Source organism: Megascapheus bottae, chromosome 16 (assembly GCF_031878675.1).
Source record: "Megascapheus bottae isolate mThoBot1 chromosome 16, mThoBot2.hap1, whole genome shotgun sequence".
Classification (NCBI taxonomy): domain Eukaryota; kingdom Metazoa; phylum Chordata; class Mammalia; order Rodentia; family Geomyidae; genus Megascapheus; species Megascapheus bottae.
In genome coordinates, this window is record NC_143524.1 from 28,293,985 (window position 1) to 28,306,000 (window position 12,016).

Consider the following 12,016-nt stretch of genomic DNA (forward strand, 5'->3'; position numbering starts at 1 on the left):
ACAAAACTACATTGACATTTTCATGTGTTTGTTTCTGGCATTGATTACTAAATTATTAAAATTAGAAATGAGCCATCTTTGGATTAGAGAAGAACACATGAGCTTGTATCTGAACATTATTTTAATGATCCTCAACATAATAAGAATAACTGGCAGATTTTTATTTGGGGCTTTTTCTTCTTGTTTTAATTCCCAATGTTAAATTGTTTTCCCTGTCAATTTACTAAAAGGAGAGAGGAAACTTTTCCAGAAATAGCACCAATGACAAGTGTGAAACCTATATTTTTTTTGTTTGTGCCTTTTTATTAATTCATACAGAGTTACTTGTCTTCTGGCTTGTTGAAACAGTAAGTTAGACAACACTTGCCACAATAATGTCTGTCAAAGTGGCTAGCCATAAAAACTCCAGCACCACATTCATCCGAAGGGCACTCTCGATGAAGATGACTAATTTTGCCATTTTCATCCACCTTATAGTATTTCAAGACAGCCAGTTTAACTTTCTTTCTCTTATGTTTGTTCTTCTTGGGAGTGGTGTAAGACTTTTTCTTCCTTTTCTTAGCACCACCCCGAAGTCTCAACACTAAATGAAGAGTAGACTCCTTTTGAATGTTGTAATCAGATAAGGTGCGCCCATCTTCCAGCTGCTTACCAGCAAAGATCAGTATCTGCTGATCAGGAGGAATTCCTTCCTTATCCTGGATCTTGGCCTTTACATTTTCCATAGTATCCTACGGTTCAACCTTGAGTGTGATGGTCTTTCCCGTAAGGGAATTTTTAAAGTATCTTTAGGATCAATTGTTATTCTGGGTATTCTGAGTAGCAAACGTCAAGACATAATTACATGTGCAAGAGATTTATTAGGTGCTTTACTTTGGAGAGTGAGTGGGGAGAAAGCCACAGGGAGCAATCAATGCATATGTGGCAAAAGAGAGAAAAGAAAGTAATTGGGTATAGATGCATCTTACCCTCAGTGCAATTTGTAGAAATCTCATCAAGGATATCACATAATCATTTAGCCAAAATCACCCTCCAGGAACAGCTCTTCTGTAGCCTCCCACTGGGCCCAAATACTGACTGTGAGCTGTCTGCTGGAAGTATGATTTTGTCAAGAACTGGCTATTGATGGAATCAGAATTCAGCCATTAGAATCCTAAGTCAGTAATTGTTCCTACAGTCAAAAAGCTCCTCTACACAGCCTCCACTTATCCCAAAGTAAAGAGAGTATCATTTGTTACTTATCTCTAAGATTATGGCTTTTATACAAAACTCTAACATTATTTTTAAAACATCTAAGTTACTTAGAAGTTGTTATATCTACAACAAGGATTCAAGGCCACTGCCTGCTTCTTCATAATAAAAACAGAATAGTGATGGCTGGAGTTTGGCCTGGTGGTAGAGTGCTTGCGTAGCATGCATGAAAACCTGGGTTTATCAAATGTGATAAAATGATAGATGAGAAACAGAAAAATGTAAACTTCAAAGGAAGTATGCAGTGATTTGGGAGAAATCTATGAGACTAATTTGATGTTCTATTAACATTTTACAATCACACATATTTATGAACTAGAATCTTATGCTTTGATTCATATATACATTACATATTAACTGAATTAGGATATTTTGCACATCTCATGTATTCATAATTTCTTTTTGCTGAGAACACTAAAGCAAACATTAGTGTTCTGCAATCTAGAATACCTTATTAAAATGTGTGATTTTTTTAGCTCAAATTTAAAATGTAAGGGACCCAAGCCTGAGGAAAAGTGGAGACTTGGAAAGGTGCTGTGGGCAGTGGGATTATCATATACAAATGTAGAGAGATAAACTACAGTAGAGAAGTGAGCAGTCTTGCGTAACTACACTGCAAGATGAGTTGTTAGCAACAGTGTTAATGTGTCTGTGGCTTAGTTTAATGGCCAATACATTGGAGGAATGGTTTTAAGTACTTTCATCTTCACATCTTAAATCTGATTTCGAAGTATCAATTCTTCATTCTTGTTATTTATTCTGTCCCTTAAAGCATATCTACACGAACATGAACATGAACATATGTGTAACTGTAATGTGGAAATCTTTCCCAATTTAGATTGTTTTAAAATATCTATTGAAATTTTGAAATATTAATCTTCCAAAAGTTGGTAATATCTAATACAAAAGTTCTTCGTGAATACTTTAGCATGTGTCTAGTTCTTTTTCTGCCTGACTATATTCATGTATGTATGTTTCAAAAGTAAAGAAAAACTGGAATGTTATCTACTGACAACTCTGAAATGCTAATTAAAAGTTTTCATTCCTAGGAAAGTTGAACTTTGAAAGAATTTATACAATCTAACAATCAAAAAGCACCATTTCCTAATTAGAGTGCTTGTAAAATTTGTCACGAAATATGATGTTCTTCTGTAAGGAAAAGAAATGAGAATCCTGTATGTTGAAATTATAATTATAACCAAACTGTTGACAGGTCATAAAATAATATAATCATTATATTAATTTGCAATAAAATTTCAGTTTCAGATCCAGCAAACTGTCTTTGTGTAAAATATATCTGGTTACTTACCAAGGGCTCTTGTTAAATAAGCAGACCCTCTGTTTTTGTTCCTGTTCAATTCACCAATTAACTTTGGGTAAGGCTATTCACTGAATCTTCCAAATGCACAAATCCAGAATCCAATCCCTTACAGTTACTAAATACAAATGGAAGTCCCCGTTATCCATTTTCTAATTCTTCTCACACTTACTAGCCCAAAAGTATCTGAAAATAGGTGGGAAATAAGAACTCAATTTGAATCCAAGACTTAGAAAAATTTATGTGCATTTAAAAATTAGAAATTAAGGCAGGTATTGTTGGCTCAAGCTAGCAATACAAGTTACTCAGGAGGCTGAGAGCTGAGGATCAGGGTTTGAAGTCAACCCAGTCAGTGAAGTCTGTAAAACTCATATCTCCAAATAACCACCAAAAAGCTGAAAACAGAGCTATGGGTCGAGTGTTAGAATACTAGCCTTGAGCAACAAAACTCAGGGACAGTACCGTAGAACCTGAGTTAAACTGTCAGGACTGCCATATAAAAAATAAATCAAAACTTAAAGTATAATACCTGCATGACAATTTAAAATTGTCTTTAATTACCACTACCCAGCTCATTTGCGTTGACTACCATACTTTCCTAAGTGATGCCTGAACTACATTGAGCTCCTCATTATCTTCTTGTGGCACCAATTCTGATGAAGTAATGAATGTGCACTCCAAATCATTCTATAATCTCTACAGAGATGAAAACAATACATGACACCCCAAAAATACACAAGTATTTTTTTTCCAATTGAAGCCATAAGATATGTGCGAATTGTTGTAAAACTACGAAGCCTTTCACCAAAAGAGCAATAGAAAACACAGACATGTACACACACAGCTCTGGCCTGGTATTCATGTAACTTTTTTTTTTGCATTATAACAGGTGACTGCAAGTTAATCTATCATTTTCTTAACAAAAAAATCTCAAAAATGTTTTTTCAGGTGTTTCGAAAGTAGTTATTTTAGTGAATATAAGAGAACATGACATTCTATACATTTAGTAAAAAAAAGAAAGATCAATTAAAATAAACACTTAAAATAGTACAATTTATTCTTTTTAAAATTTAAATTATAGTAAATAATAATCCATAGTATGTTCACTGTTGACTTTGTCTCTTATTTGAAATTCAAAAATCATCAAGCTTTGCTGAGTGAACACACAGGGAGGCCTGTCTTCCAGCCTGTTGCCTTCGGGTCAGCAGAGGTCCTGGAACCATTAGAAAGCCATGGGAGGCCCTGGCTGGCTGTCTCATCTATCACCTTTGCGCTGCAATGATTCCTAGCAGTGAGCTTATTAGTTTCCTTTCCTTGGCGGGTTTGCTGTCAATTTTAGCTGGTGCCTCAGATTTGTTGATTGCTGACCTGTAAAATGCTTATATTAAGGACTGATGAAAATTCAGTTTTTGTTTAGTTATTTTCTAAATAATATTTAATGGATGTCAACAATTATTTCCAAAAATAATGTCTGCAGCAGTCAGAGTTTCAGAAAACTCTAAAGACATTTTACAGACTTTCTGTCATTTGTGATTTATTTGAACAATGATGTGTAGCTGGAATACAGTAAATGACAATACCATTCAGATGCTATATTAAATAATTTGTATGCCTACTACCTATCTTGAAATATGACATATGACAGAATAATATATAAATGGTTTATGATGACCGTTACACAACTCTGTAAATATACAAAAAGCCATTCAATTTTTGAAATTTTAATTGGTCCACTTGCATATACATGAATTCTACCTCAGTAAAACTGCTACTGACTCAGATTGAGAAAATAGAGTTAACATAAATAAATCTTGCTTCATTTTGTTAGGAAATTCATCCATGAAATTTTCTAGCACTCAATCAGAGCATGTCTTATAATGTTACTGTCTTCCAAGATAATGTTATTATTTGTACATTCACTATGAAAATAACTATTCTTTTGCTTTTTAAATATGAAGACACCTACATGATATATAAACTTATATATTTTGTAAATTTAGTTCTTGAATTTTAGACATCAGTTCAGGAACAAACATTTAGCCAAAACACAACATCCCAATAATTGAATTCCATAAAATTTTGATACTTTCATCCATTCCTCCGTTTCACCTGAGTTGCTTTCTTTTATGTATGTATGTATTTCTTTTATGTATGTGTTTGTATATATGTGTGTGTGTGTGTGTTACATTGTATTAAGCAATAGTAATGTAAATGTGACTAAAGGATGCCTAATATTGTATTTATTATAAGAGAAAATAATACATTCATAAATCCGTATTGTGAGAAATGTCACCAAAGGATATATGAAGGATAAAACAACTTACAAAGCAGAGAGTAATTTCAGTTTATATGGATAAATATTGGTGAAAGAGGTGAGTACTGTGGGGATGGATGATGTTTCATTCCCATAAAAGGAGTTCAGAAGAGAGCCTAGTATACTTAGAACCTACTAGGCTCATGATACATTGAGAGCCTGCCCACAACAATGAATGAAGAAGGAAATGGAGAGAGGAGAGGACAGAGAAGCAGTGACTGCAATTGGGAGCAAATGCTGGGTTATGCCAAGGATGTCTTTAAACAAACCACAATAACCATATAGCCAGTATCCCAGGAGCCAGTGAAGACAAAGAAAACTGTGATATATGAACAAATGGACTATTATTACTATTATTACTCATCTATGAAAAATGATACTTCATTTACAGGAAAATGAATGGAACTAGAAAATTTTGAATTCAGCAAAGTATGCCAGACTGAGAAAGATGAATATTCCTTGATTTCCCTCACTCATGAAGTCTAAAAAAGAAATAAAATGGAAAGAATAAAAGAAATATGATATGAATATAAAACTAGGACTGTATGAGGGGAAAACCAATTTGAGAGAGAGGAAAAAGGAGGAGTGAGTTGGGGACAATTATGAATGTACTTTGTGTGGTTGTAGGAAAACGGAACAAAGAAAGTCATTAAAACTGATTTAGAAAGAAGATGAGGGACAAGAAAGAATAATAGAGTGAATTTGATCATTACACATTATATGCACATATGGAACACCATAATGGAACTCCTTTGTATAATTAGTACATTAATACACAATAACTATATAAACGTATAAAAAGAAAATCCCAGAGGCATTTCAGTCTTCCATATTCATTATGCATTCCATTAATCACTATTGTTTCCTTGAAGAATATATTGAAAAAATTCTGGCAAAATCGCTAATTAATTTTTGGCCAGTACCAGGATTTGAATGCAAGGCCTTGGGTACTTGTTTCTAGGTTTACTGGCAATCTACATTTGATGTGTTACTACAGCCTTGCTTTTGGCTAGGTTATATAGGAGATGAAATCTAGTGAACTTCTCTGTGCTGCCAAGGAACTGTAATCCTCTACTTTTGGGTCTTTTGAGTAGCTGAAATTACAGATGTAAACCTCTAGCACCCAGCTAAAATTATTAATTTTATATTGCATTAAATTATTAAAATACTCTTTTATATAAGTGTATGGATTTCAAAACTAGGTGGCTAAAATTTGAATTTTAGGTAGGCCACTTATTAATAAGTGCCCTGAGATAAGTTGTCTAAACGTTCTGTGCTCCCATGTTCCATGTTTGAAAGACCGCAATTAAAAGAGTGCTTATTAAAGAGATTGTTTATGAGTCCTGAATTATTAAACATATATGTAAATTATGTAGTGTGCTTTAAACACGTTGCAAGAATACAATTTCAGCATTTCCTTAGTGTGAAAGAATAAAATTTTCATCTTATTCCTTTTTTAAAATTCCAATTTTCTAACTCTTTATTACTTTGTTCCTGCATATTTATATACTTTAAATTCCTTGCTATATAACTTTCAATCGATTTTTTTGCCTGTTTATATTTTGTCAAGTAGAATAGTGCTTGATCGCCAGAAATTCTCTATAAAACAATTGTCTCCAGATTGTGTAATTTTCAACAGGGAGTTAACAAATCCTTCTGTTAGAGTAATAGAACACTGAGTCGTTGGAACAATTAATTCAGTAACATAGGAAGTCAAGGGCTGTTTTGGGTACTGAAAGTTTCCATCTCTGCCTAAGTTATCTATCTCTATAAAAGAATTAGCCTACTGTAGCCTGCATGGAATTTCTCATTATAGGTCCCATTTAACTTCCATTTTTAATAATATTGAAAAATCTGTTTTTGTGTAGCAAAGGTTTGTTTACTTGTAGTCTCCATGACACATACTACAGATTTCAGCAAATGTCTTCAAAATCAGGCATATGTTTAAGACAAAGAATTTGTCTTCAAAAATCCTCTTTATCTTTCTTTTCATTTTATGTATCCCTTTTAGTAACCCTGTCAAATTGTGAAAACTAAATGAATCTCAGACACAACTACATTCTGGCAAAATTGGCAGATTTACCCAGGGGAAAACAGTAGTAAAATTTAAGCATGTTTCTCTGACATCTTCAACAATAAAATTTTCTCCCTTGATTGTTCAGCTCTTCAGCTCATAACCACTGTGTTTACATAAGTTGTTCTCTGATTAATTCACTTTTTCTATTGTTCTTAATGGGAGCTATAGTTTACCAAACTTTAGTCCATCCTTTTTCAATAGAATTATAAATCATTTATCCATTCTATTTCAAATGAATTATTTCATTCTCTTGTGGGAAAAACTAATCAATAGAAGGTCTGATAAAGGGAATTCTGTAGATGCATAATTAACATAAAAACACAACAGCAAAATTCAAAACATACATATTAAGTTATGATTTGCACATAATATTATTCTGCCAAAACTCAAGGATCAACCAGGACAAAACACTCATCAACCTTAATAACGCAAGAATCTAGAAAGTGTATTTATTTTTTTGGGGTACAGTATGGTGATTTGAAGTCTTCTTGACTTAATTGGCTTGCTTTATGCTGGTTAATTGGAGACATGTATAGCTTCAAACTTGATCATCCATGTTTCAGGGCCTTGAGTAGCTAGGATTATAGATGTGAGCAATCAGTTCTGATATCAAAAATTAAGTTTCTAAAATCTAAAGTATATTAACATATTTCTATTTATACAGAATTCTGGTGCTTTGTGTGATTATAAATTTATGCTGGCGGGGTTGTGGAGAAAAAGGAACCCTACTGCACTGCTGGTGGGATTGTAAGCCAATTCAGACACTCTGGAAAGCAGTGTGGAGGTTTCTTAAAGAACTGAAAAAAGACCTTGCCTATGATCCACCATACCACTCCTGGGCATCTATCCTTAACATCATAAGCCAGGATATAATAAGCTCAGCTATGTTCATCTCTGTACTATTCACAATAGCCAGGCAATGTAAATAATCCAGATGCCCTACTACAAATGAATGGATACAAAAAATGTGATATATATATATATATATATATATGTATATACATATGAAATTCTACATATCCAACAGACAAGGTAAAATGATGACATTTGCAGGGAAGTGGATGAATCTAGAGCAAATCATGTTGAGTGATAAAAGTCAAGACCAAAGGAACAAAAGGCGCATGGTATCCTTAATATGTGGCTATTAGATCCACACAGTACAAGAGCCAGGACTCAATATTTGCATATCCAATGCTATGGACATGGTATTGGAAATATATACACAACTATATAGACATAAAAATCTATGACCTTATAGACATAATGTTTTATTACATAGATTAATGTATATCTATGACATACAAACTCTCAGCCTAATTTTAATTATGTTCTAAAATCTAAGTGCCAGTGATTGTATGTAGATATTCCCTACTTGTTTGTTAAATATGTCATTTGAAATATGATGTAAAAATCAATGTTAATAAATTAATAAAATGTTTGAAATTTATCTTTATGCTCACATGGAAAATAATCTTAACTTTCTGTGAAAACAAAATATGTAAAAGCAGTACAGATATTTGCACAAGTTTAAAGTAAAAATTAAACTGAAGTAGATCTAACTTTTAAATTTTTTTGGTGGGTTGTAGGGCTTGAACTCGGCCTGGGTGCTCTCCCTGAGCTCTTCGGCTCAAGGCTACCTCCCTTACCTTTGAGCCAAGCTTCCCTGCCCATTTTCTAGAGGCTAATTGGAGATAAGAGTCTCGGGTCCTTGCTGGCTTTGAACTTTGATCCTCAGATTTCAGTCTCCTGAGAAGGTAGTATTACAGGCATAAGCCACTGCACCCAGATAACTTTTGAATTTTTAATATCTATCTAACACATTAATCTAAGCAAGGAACCTATCACAATTAGCTATTTCGGTATGCACTATGTTATGCTCTTAACATATAGTCGAATGTCTTAGAAAGGCAAAGTTGAATTGCAACAAAGTAAACACCAAGAAATAGGCACTTGAAAGGAGTAGGATCAAGAGGAAATAGGTGGAAGAATGAGAAGTGAGAGAGAATGCAGTCAAGTATTAAATGTTTGAGGGGAAGCGGAAGATGGCGCCGAGACAACAACAAACTCAAAAAGCAAAGGAGAAGGACTCAAACTGGAAAATAAATCCAGATAAAGCTTACATCCAACTTTCTCAAAGACTTCGGAACGCGAGGACCCCTCCCCCACCCCTTGCCACTGGCACTGAGCCACAAAAAGCCGCGGCAGAGGGCACTGGGACAGGCACCCCAACCGCCGCAGGAACCAGCATAGGACTGGGCCAGCAAGCCACAGAAGCAGCAGAAGCAGCGGAACCCAGATGCGGAACCAGAACAGCAAGCAGCGCAACCCAGATGCAGACCACAGGTGGCGGTGGAAATCCGAGTGGAGCAAATGACCCCCCAACTTCTCAAAACTTTATGCCAACAAATTTGAAAATCTAGAAGAAACAGATGAATTCCTAGCCAATATTAATATATTAACATACCCACACTGAACCAAGAAGAACTATCCCAACTCAACAGGCCTATTTCAAGTACTGAAATAGAAATGGCAATAAGAGAACTTCCACCTAAGAAAAGCCCAGGGCCAGATGGATTCACAGCTGAATTCTATAAGGTCTTCAAAGCAGAGCTCACACCAATACTCCTCAAGCTCTTCAACGAAATTGAAAATGAAGGTTCTTTACCAAACTCATTCTATGAAGCCAGTATAACCCTCATCCCCAAACCCGACAGAGATTCATCAAAGAAAGAGAACTATACACCTATTTCTTTGATGAACATCGATGCAAAACTTCTCAACAAAATACTGGCCAACCGTCTACAACAACTTATCAAAAAAATTATACACTATGATCAAACAGAATTCATCACAGGGAGGCAAAGCTGGTTCAACATACACAAATCAATTAATATAATTCAACACATCAACAGGAGCAAGGACAAAAATCACATGATTTTCTCAATAGATGTGGAAAAGGCATTTGACAAGATCCAACACCCCTTTATGTTAAAAGCTCTGGAGAAACTAGGAATCCATGGAACATTCCTCAATATAATACAGGCTGTATATGACAAACCCACAGCTAGTATTATACTAAATGGTGAAAAGCTAAAGCCATCCCCTCTAAAATGAGGAAGGAGACAAGGATGCCCACTCTCTCCACTCCTCTTTAACATAGTATTAGAATTCCTAGCCAGTGCAATAAGGCAAGAAGCAAGCATAAAGGGGATCCAAGTAGGGAAAGAGGAAATAAAACTATCCCTCTTTGCAGATGACATGATTTTGTATTTAAAGAATCCTACAGACTCTACTCCCAAGCTCCTTGAGCTGATTCAAGACTTTGGAAGGGTAGCAGGGTATAAAATTAACCCTCAAAAATCAACTGCAACACAACAAATCAGAGAAAGGCTGGATAAGTGGGACTGCATTAAACTGCAGAGCTTTTTGTATGGCAAAGGACATAGCTAGTAAATTAATTAGGAAGCCTACAGAGTGGGAGAAGATCTTCACCAACCATACAGCGGACAAAGGCCTCATATCTAAAATATATCAACAGCTCAAAAAATTGAATCACTCCAAAACTAATCTCCAAAGTAACAATCATCCCATTAAAAAATGGGCCAAAGACTTAGAGTAATCTCTGAAGAAAAAACAAAAATGGCCTATAAACACATGAAGAAATGTTCAACATCTCTGGTCATAAAGGAAATGCAAATCAAAACAACGCTAAGATTCTACCTCACTCCAGTTAGAATGGCCAGGATCAGGAAAACTAATAACAGATGCTGGAGGGGATGTGGCCAGGAGGGATCATTACTACACTGCTGGTGGGAGTGTAAACTCGTTCAACCACTATGGAAAGCAGTATGGCAGTGCCTCAAAAGGCTAAACATAGAGCTCCCCTATGACCCAGCAATTCCACTACTTGGCATTTACCCAACCATCTAGAAACTAGGGCATACTAAATTGACTAGCACAACAATGTTCATTGCAGTATTATTCACCATAGCAAAGATATGGAACCAACCCAGATGTCCCTCAGTTGATGAGTGGATCAACAAGATGTGGCATTTGTACACAATGGAATTCTATGCTGCTGTCAGAAAAAAACGACATTGACCCATTTGTTAGGAAATGGAAAGACTTAGAAAAAATCATATTAAGTGAAGTAAGCCAGACTCAAAGGAACTTAAGCTCAATGGTTTCCCTCATTTGTCATAATCAGTAGAAACTTTGGGCTCTGCTAGCAGAGATTTTCAATAGAGTAAAACCTTGATACATAAGGCCATATAGTATGAAGGTAATTGAAAGGACCTCAAGGATATTGAAACAAAAGCCATATAATGAGTGATTGTTGTCCTTAATGTACTATGTTATCTCTCATCTCTTTTGCTGTCCTTGGTTATATCATATTGTTACAGCATCTCACTTTGTTATCTGATATATTAGATATATTTGTATTTGGTTATTTGAAATTGGATAGGGAAGGGGGGAAAACCAAGATGGGGGGGTGGGGGAAAGGTAATGGGGACCAAGCCATGTGAAAGGGTATCAATGTATGTGAATTAATAATGCACCTTCTATCTGGCAAATATCATGTAACCCTTTTATTAATTACAATAAAAAATATTAAAAATTTTAAAAAATTAAATGTTTGTCGTACATAATTAAGAATAGTTCGGGAAGGGTTGCATATGAATAGGGATGGCTGAGAATGTTGAAAGGGATGACATTAATCACGATTGATCATATTCATAAACTGCTTTGTTAAACTGAGATTCCTTTCTATATCTAAAGATGATTTTTAAAGCAATAAGAAAAATATAAATTCCTACTGGGTAGAATTTCAAAATAATTTTTTCCTTTGACCATAGTTTTGAAAAATGAGAATGCATATCTTTTGTTACTTTTACATAAAACACTAATAAAATGTGGTAACTTTTGAAAATTTAATTTAAGAAACATGTATGTACATGTGCACTCTTCTCTTTAGAAGTTACTTGATTCTGACCCTCTGTAAAAGTTTCTGAATTTTTGTTCTCAATGCACCATGCTCATGACTCATCAAACATGA

At 34.8% G+C, this 12,016-nt stretch overlaps 1 pseudogene; it reads right to left on the bottom strand.

Annotated features, from left to right (window-relative positions):
- Positions 1-304: 304 nt before the first annotated feature.
- LOC150053055 (ubiquitin-ribosomal protein eS31 fusion protein pseudogene) overlaps positions 305-12,016 on the bottom strand; it is a 42,497-nt pseudogene continuing 30,785 nt past the window's right edge.